At 47.8% G+C, this 9,104-nt stretch overlaps 1 non-coding gene across 1 annotated transcript; it reads left to right on the top strand.

Annotated features, from left to right (window-relative positions):
- The first annotated feature begins 278 nt into the window (after positions 1 to 278).
- Positions 279 to 385, top strand: LOC119826971. The gene has a single exon (XR_005287526.1). It is a non-coding gene; the product is annotated as a U6 spliceosomal RNA (small nuclear RNA).
- Positions 386 to 9,104: the final 8,719 nt, after the last annotated feature.

Raw genomic sequence — 9,104 nt, 5'->3', positions numbered from 1 at the left:
TTGAGCTCTACATTTTTATCTGCTCCCCTCTCTGTTCTCCCCTCACCCCTTCAATCCTCTCCCAAGGTCCCCATGCTCCCAATTTACTCAGGAGATCTTATCTTTTTCTACTTTCTACTTCCCATGTAGATTAGATCTATGTAAGTCTCTCTTAGTATCCTCATTGTTGTCTAAGTTCTCTGAGATTGTGGTTTGTAGGCTGGTTTTCTTTGCTTTATATACATTACATTTTTTAATGAGCTGCACAATCACAATATCTTAATCAAGAGCAGGAATATGTGCTCACTTCAGCAGCACATATACTAAAATTGGAACGATACAGAGAATATTAGCATGGCCCCTGCGCAAGGATGACACGCAAATTTGTGAAGCGTTCCATATTTTTAGAAAAAATAAATTAAAAAAGAGCAGAAATATACATATAACTAAATTGACCTTAAATTTGTATCAATAAACCAAGATCCATACCAATGCAAATCTCTATAGCATGGTTTGACTGTGCTAAAGACCATTTTGACTCCAAGCAGTTGAGACTTTTGAAAAATGGAATCTAATGCACAGAGCAATACTTTGGGAGTTAATGCATGGTGCAATACCTTGGAAAGGCACTTTGTGAGGGTTAAGAACCTAGATTCTGCAGCCAGTGTCTTCGGGGTTCAAACCAAGCTCTCCCACGTACTGTGTGACTTTCGGTGTGTTGTATAACCCCTCTGTGCCTTGCTTTTCTACTACACATTGTGGATGATGGTACATGGATGACTCATAGTATTGTTGGGATAATTAAATCAAGTGAAACACTTAAAAGAGCACGAGGCCTAGGGGAAGCACCACTTGGGTGCTGGAGGTCATGCTAGAACAGCAGTGTACGAAATGATGTCAGTGCTGGGCGGTGGTGGTGCACACCTTTAATCCCAGCACTCGAGAGGCAGAGACAGGCAGATCTCTGTGAGTTCGAGGCCAGCCTGGTCTACAAGAGCTAGTTCCAGAACAGGCTCCAAAGCTACAAAGAAACCCTGTCTCGAAAAACCAAAAAGAAAAAAAAAAAAAAAAAAAAAAACAGTCAGCCAGGTCAGGACTCTCTGGTCTCAGGTAATGTTTATGTCCAGCAAGTCTGACAGGTTTTCATCGGAGGTGAGGTCGGGTGAGGTAGTGTCCCTAATCTCTCTGATGACTATCTCTTGACCATGTGATGGGGAAGAGTGGAAGACGCAGCCGGATTCTTCTTATCTGATCTCAGTGGAACCAGAATTACTCTGACCAAGCTACTCCTCCAGTTGGGTCATTTTGGTCCCATCTGCTATTGTCACCTCAGGTGCCAACTCTAGATTCTCAGGAAAAACAGCCCAGTCCAGCCTGGGTATCAGCTCTCGTCGGCGGGGTATATCATGTGATACAAACAGGGCAAGGGGCTCATGACGGAGGGTGGAGCAGTTCCTGATGTCAGGTATGTGGGCACACAAAAACGGACACAGCAGTGATGAATCAGACCAAATACTGGTTCTGGAGCTGTGAGTCGAGGAGCTGGGATTTTGGGTCCTTATGAGTAGTAGGTTGGGGAAGACTTTAGCCTGTTTTGGCTTTGGTGTCTTGGTTTGGGAATGGGGATGTAGGATGTACCTGTTCTTGCCTCACCAGACCAGGACAAGCTCATTAGCAGTCAGGCTCCAGTATGAAATGAAATGTCACAGGAGAGTGACCGGGAAGCGTTAAACCAAGTATGGCATCTTCTTAAGCATGGAGTCGAATCTCAACACGGGTCTTGTGTCCTGTGTAATAATGACCCAAAGCAAAGCCGTACTCCAGAGATAGGGCTTGGTGGTAAAAACATTTGCTGCCAAGCCTGATGACCCAAGTCCCATCCCTGGAAACCAAGTTAGTAGGGAAGAAGTAACTTGCCTAGACCCCTACATGTGGACTATGTATTCATGCACACACATTACATACATGAACATACACACACACGATAATATTAATAATAATAAATAAAATATTTCTAAAGCTCTGTAAGAAGGAAATATAGATCCTTTACGTACGCACAAAAATAGTTCCGTATTTGCATATCTCGAGGTAACTAGGTAATGCTTAATGTAATGTAAATGAGCTATAAATCATATACTATATTGTGCAGGGAATAATGAGAAGAAAAATCAAGGCTGTGCACTTTCAGTACAGACACAGTTTCTTTCTGAGTATTCGCCAGCTGTGGTTGATTGAATCCACCAATATCGCTCCTACACATAGAGAATGCTAGCTGTAATCTTGTGGTCCACTCTGAGGCTGAGCTATTGTCCTTTCTATAGTCTCCTGTCTCTACTAGTCTGGCTTCCCAGTGACTTTTCTCTCAGTTTCCCAATCCAAAGGCCTCTGGCTATTCCCTTGTTCCTGGGTCCTGCCTTCCTCCTCGTATCTCCCTTTTAATTTTGACTTTTGATCCTGTAAGGGAGATTGCCCTGAAACTATTCCTTCTTCCTTTTTCTAGCATCAGTGTGTCCTCGGCCAGCACTTCACTCTGAGCTCCTCCTCCTCTCCACTGTCCCCACGTCCCCCATCTTAAAGTGGTTTTAATTGAAATAGAATTACATCACTTTCCTTCCTCCCGTCAGCTCTTCCCAACTACCGCCTCATACCCCTCCTCAATTTCCTCCGACTCTCAAGCTGATAGCCTGCTTCTCTTTGATTAGATACATGTGTGTATGTACACAAATAATATAAATACAGCTTATGGAGTCTGCTTTTGTTCTTCATGCGATGTGGTTTGAGGGCTGACCACTCTGGTCATCCCTAGAAGAGGCCAATCCTCCTTATCCCAGTAATCATTGTCTATAGTTCTTTGTCGAGGGCTGGGACTCAGTGAAATTTTTCCACTTCCACATTAAATAACCTGTGCGTTGATGTCGACGCAGTCTTGTCTGCGCAGCGGATTCTCGGAGAGCCTGTTTCACAGACGCACACCTTCTGGTATTGTTGCTCTTACAGCCTCTCTGCCTCCCCCTTTCATGATGCTCTCCAAGCCATAGATGCTGGAACTGTGAGGGAGATGCATCTGTTAGACTATGCTCCCGCCCCCGCCATGATCCGTCGGTCTCTGAGTTGTGTCCAGTTGTGGTTGTCTGTGACGGCCTCCACTTACTGCAAGAGAGACAGACTTCTCTGATGAGGCGTGGTGGCTACACTTACCCTCTTGGGTTTCCCACAAACCCCCTTTTTAGCTTAAAAAATTATTTTTGAAATAGGGTTTCATTAAGTTACCCTGACTTGCCTTAACCTCTCTTTATAGCTCAGTATTATGGTATGAATGTGAAATCTTTCTGTAGACACATCTGTTTCAACCTACATTGGTCTCCAGTGGGTGGGGCCATTTCGGGAGGATGTAGAATCTTTAGGAACTGGAGCATCACTGGAGAAAGTGAGTCACTGGTGGGGGGAGGGAGACTTGAAGGGCATAAGTCCAGTTTGCTGCTTCCTGTCCAATCTCTGCTTCCTGTTCCACCAGAATGTGAGGCATGGAGTATTCTCAGCTGCACACTGGCACCATCTGCCAGCATGCTTTCCCCAGGAGACAAACCATATATATAGTCTTTCTTCTCTCAAGTCATTTCTGTTGCAACAGCAAGAACAGCAATAAAAGTCACGGTCTTAGTCACTGTCCTATTGCTGTGGAGACATCACGACCAAGGCAACTTTCACAGAAGAAATCATTTGATTGGGGGCTGGTTTACAGTTTCAGAGGCTTGGTCCATTATCATCATGGTGGGAAGCACACAGTGGGGCTGGAGCAGTAGCTGAGAGCATCCTCATGCCCAAGCAGCAGGTAGAGAGACACGGGGCCTGGCGTGGGCTTTTGAAACTTTAAAGCCCACCTCCAGCGACACTCTTTCCTCCAACAAAGCCACACACCTGTCAGTCATTCAAACCATAGCAGTAAGGAACACCGGCTGGTTTCGAATTTGTGAGTTTCCTGTCTCAGGCTCCAGCATAGCTGGGCTTACTGGGCTGGGCCACGAGGCCCCTGAAGCCTTACCTTGCTCCCTTCTTTCCCGCCTTCCCATTTCCACCTTGTGCTCATACCTGAACTTCAGGACTCCAGGAGCTGACTGTTCGGGGAAGGATGATGAACACAAGTAGAAGCTTTGAAGAAGAAAGGTTTGTTTTGATTTCTCAAGACAAGTCAGCAGAAGCCTCAGTGATGTTCCAGCCCTTTCCGTCCTGGGCTCCTGGCTTGGAGCTGCATACTCAGGGCTTGCTCGGGGTAGTTCAGCCTTTAGAAAGCTAAGTGGACGCGAATGCATTTAGAACCGTCAGCTTGGAACAGTCTCCAGTGGCCAGGAGCTCCAAGGCAGCTTGGATGGCCTTGACATCCGAGCTTCCCTGTACCTCATCACAAAAACCAGAAGTAGCTTCGGTCCCCACAGCTATGTGGGCGCTCCCTTTCCGCTCGAGACTGTGGAAGATAAAAGCAGAAATCCATATTCATGATTGCAGGGTGTCTTCTCCTTCCCGAAGTGCCAATCCTCGCATTCCTTAGATAGTCTTATTTGCAGCACGCTGGTGAGGTAGGTCAGAATCATTACCCCTCTTTTCCACCTTGGAGGAAATGAAGACACAGAACTCTAATGACTCCCTGGGGGACCTGAGGGAAGTTGGCCTCTCAGACAGTCAGGTTTTCGACTTGGTGTTTCTGGATTCCCCATAAATTGTTGCCTCAAGCAAAATCTTTAGAACTTCTGTCTATCGTTGTCAAAAGAAGCTGCACTTGCCAGAGGCTTAGAGGCTCGGTAGTCAGAAGCAAAGGGTTGCAGCTCCATCTCAGTCCCATCCAAAGCAAGGGGGCTTCTTGTTCCTTCCCCCTCCAGCAGAGGCAGGATTGGGGTGAAGGCTGCTCCTATATACCCTCTAGCACAGTGCCGTGACCCTTTAATAGAATTCCTCATGCTATGGTAACCCCCCAACCATAAAATTATTGTTACTGCTACTTCATAACTGTAATTTTGCTACTGTTATGAATATTAATGTAAGTATCTGTGTTTTCCAAAGGCCTTAGGCAACCCCTGTGAAAGGGTCTCGACCCACAGGTTGAGAACCACTGCAAGTCCCCTCATCCTCATGCAGTGACTGTTGGAAAAAGGCTTTCTAGGTGGTGGGGTGGCGGGGAGAGCAAGACAGCTCTTGGCTTTCATTCCAGCCCTTGCATCTCTTCCTCTTATGTGAAATGGAAGCCTAGTAGAGCAGACCCTGCAGAGAATGTCACTGGGTCATTGTTTAATCCTTTCTTTCTTCTTTGGTCCCCATATCCAGGCTGAGTTAGAATGGCATTGTACACCCCACTTCCCAGTTGGAATGGCATCGTACACCCCACTTCCCAGTTGCAGCCATCCCTAGATCTGAGCACATGCTCCTCTCCCCCGCAAAGCTCTCCTAGAACCTAGCGCTGTTGGGCAGCTGAGAAACCAATGGCGTGACCTCTGGATTTCTGCACAGAACTTCTGGACTTCTGGGTTGGCGGGATCCCTGAGACTAAGGAAAGACAGTTCAAGGGGTTAAGAGCAGATGGGGAGGCAGAGCAACTGCGGGTCTAGCAGCATCGAGCCCTGAGACAGTTTCACTGTACACCCGTCAGGGTGGACTGTGTTCAAAAGGGAGGGGGGTTGGCTCCTGGAGTCCTCCAACTGCACGCTGTGGCTCTCATGAATGACAGTGCTGTCCTGCCCAAGGAGCTGTACCATTTTCATGGAAAAAGTAGATCCCCAGTCCATGGAGAGAGGTGTTGTCTTGTGTCTTCCTGGTGCACAGGGGCCCCTTCTCTGACTTACCCTTCCCAAGAACCATCACATGACAGTGTGCATTCCTTCAGGGTAACCCTGGCCATAGGAGTGCCAGAACTTTCTAGAGAATTCTCTATTCCTTTACTTATGAGAGCTGCTGTTCTGAACTACGGAGTCTCCACCATTCCACCTGTTTTCTAGTTGGGTGAACTTGGGCTAAGTTATTTGGTGGCTTAGCGGCTAGTTTCATCATCCATATATAAAAGGGGCAATATTGATATCTGTCTGAGGGGGAACAAACAAGTTAAGACAGTAAAGCATTGGAGACGGCCAAATTAATTAGCATTGTTAGCTATTATTAGCTATTAATTAGCATTCTTAGCTATAATGTCCATGTAGAAAGGCAAACCCTTAAAAACACAGCATGCAATGACTGGGTTCCTTACCCTTGAACGCTGAAAGGCATGGGAGGGCTCACTTCCTCTGCTCTCTCTCCTTCTTGACAACGTTTTTTGTGGGTCAGAGGTCAGAATGAAATGGTCTGACTTCTCTCCCCTTCTTCCATTCAAACTGAACTCTACTGGTTCCGCAGTGTATTGTTTACTCCACTGGAGTGGGAAGGGAGTCACACCGAGTCCATAGAATGGGAAGGGAGGGCACCTGTGTGTGCCATCAAGCAGTGGGCTCATCCCTGCCACCTGCCATCCTCTCTCCAGATACCTCTGGACTTAGTGGTTCTGAAAGCACAGATTGAGATCCAACCTCTGCTTCTGCCACCTGTCAGACTCTGCACTCCCCCACGTGACTTTTTATTATTTGACAAAACCCTAGGAACCGTGAGCTGGGCATCACTGAGCACATTTTAATAGGTGGAAGGATGGAGACTTGTAGGGTTCTGTATTTCCTTCAGGATTAAACAACTACTGTAAGCAGGAATTCGATATGGGATCGGGCTTATTACCCTCACCCTCCTCCCCAAGTCAGCATCCCTAACCTTAAGCAATATAACTTTTCTTGTGGTCATCTGACTAAACACCTGAACTGAAATAAGCCTTACTTCTCACTGTCCCGTGGGTACTGTGGCCTGGCCTGGTAGATTGGCCTTACCATCAAGTCCTTCTCTCTGGGGCTTGGCATTTCCTCCTGCCTGGAATGCCAAACTGCTTATTTTTACATTTTTGAATTGGTTCAATTCTTTCTTTCCTTCCTTCCTTCCTTCCTTCCTTCCTTCCTTCCTTCCTTCCTTCCTTCCTCCCTTCCTTCCTTCCTTCCTTCCTTCTTTCCTTCCTTCCTTCCATTTTCTTTTTGTTGTTTTTCAAGACAGGGTTTCTCTGTGTAGCTCTGGCTGTCTTGGAACTTGTTCAGTAGACCAGCCTGACCTTGAACTGGTGATCTGCCTACCTCTGCGTCAAGTGCTGGGATTAAAAGCCAGCGCGCCACCACCGCCTGGCTGAATCAGTTCAGTTCTCAGCTGCTCGGAGAATTTTTCTTCCGAACTTCACCTCTCCCATGGCTCAGGGCTAATCAGGGACGGACTCCTGGTCTTAGCTGGGGCTATTGTGGCTGTGTTGCAACACCATCACCAAAATGCAAGATGGGAAGGATAGGGTTTGTTGGGCTTCTGCTTTGTGGAAGGAAGTTGAGATAGGAATTCAAACAGGTCAGGGACCTGGAGGCAGGAACTGATGCAATGGCCGTGGAGTGGTGCTGCTTACTGGCTTGCTCAGCCTGCTTTCTTATAGAAACCAGGACCACCTGCCCAGGGGTGGCACCAGCCACAATGGGCTGGGCCTTCCCCCATCAATCACTAAGTAAGAAAAATGCCCCACAAGCTGGCGGACAGCTCGATCTTACGGAGGCTTCCTCCTCTTAAATGACGGTAGTTTGTGTCAGGTTGACATAAATCTAGCCAGCATACTCCCCAAAGCCCTTTTAGCCTCCCTCAGCCCTTTTCACGGGTTCCTGTGTGGGCTCTGCTGAAGAGCATGCGCCGTGAACAAGGGCGGAGCTATGGAGTGCTAGAGACGGGGTCAGCTACTTTCCGCCTTCCTGACTGTTAATCTCATCTTTCCCGGCACGCTCTCCAGCAGCTTCCTGTGGTGCTAGGCTGTCGAAGAGAGGGTTAAAGCGAATGTAGTGATCTGCCCACCTGCGGGGAAAATATATGCTTTCACTGTAAGCTCCCTTGCAAGTCTCCCGCTTCACCCCGAGGACAGTGTAAATTCACACTTCAGCACCAGGGAGCCGGTGCTGGACCGTGCTCTGGATTACCTGTGCCGTCTCCTCATCTGGGCGGCAGCATGAACCATTAATCTGCTCAAGGACCTAGAACTAAGGGACAGGCAGTTTCGGACTGGAAGCAGTAGCTGGAGGCTGGGGGGCAGTTCTGGAGCCCACTTGACAGCCCTCAGAAGGCTCCCTGGGGACAGGCTGGCCTTGACATTCTTGGGCTCCTCTCAGGAGCTGCTGGGCTGCTGCAAGCACCCGTGTTGCTGCTGAGACAGGAAACGATATTTTCAAAGCCTTTAGCCCCTAAACCTCAAGAACTCTTATGATGCAGTAAATGTCATGTATATTGTTGAGGAGAGAGAGAGAGAGAGAGAGAGAGAGAGAGAGAGAGAGAGAGAGAGAGAGAGAGAGAGAGAGAGAGAGAGAGAGAGAACCACCCAGGTGTGAGCCCGCGTTACTGACATGACAAGAGATACTTGGTAATATCACAGGAAGTCATGCTGTCAAAATAATAGAGAAGGTAGTGCCTAGTTGGGGGCCACACCTTATAATAACTGTACTTAGTACAGAAGAGCTTCCGCTGCTTCTTGAGCTCTGTGGTTCCCTCTGAGGTAGAGCCCGAGGTTGGGGGGAGGGAGTGAGACACTGGAGCCTACCCTTCAGGCATCCTCGCTTTTGGCACAGAGCACAGAACCACACTGAAAGGCCGCCTTGTCTGAGGGAACTACCTGGGCTGCAGGCAGTTACCCTGAGTGTCGCTCAGGAGTGTAATTGGTTTAAGGCAAACTTTTACATTGTTTCTGCCTAAAGAATTTGTCTACTTGGAGGATCATCTCCAGATAAAAAACAGCTTTTGGGAGCTTGAACCTTAGCTGGCCACATCCTGCCTGTCCCCACCCCCCTCTTTTTTATTTTTATTATTATTTCTTAACATGGGGTCTCATATGTCCCAGGCTAGCCTCGAACTTGCTATATAGTCAAGGATGATCTTAAAGTTGACCTTCTTGCCTCTGTCTTCAAGGTGCTGGGATTAGAGGTACGCACCGCCACGCACCGCCACATCTAGTTCACATAGAGTCGGGGATTGAACTCTGTGCACACTAGGCAGGAGCG

Source organism: Arvicola amphibius, chromosome 11 (assembly GCF_903992535.2).
Source record: "Arvicola amphibius chromosome 11, mArvAmp1.2, whole genome shotgun sequence".
Lineage (NCBI taxonomy): Eukaryota > Metazoa > Chordata > Mammalia > Rodentia > Cricetidae > Arvicola > Arvicola amphibius.
The sequence above is the reverse complement of the archived record's forward strand: the minus strand, read 5'-3'. Positions and strand labels throughout refer to the sequence as shown.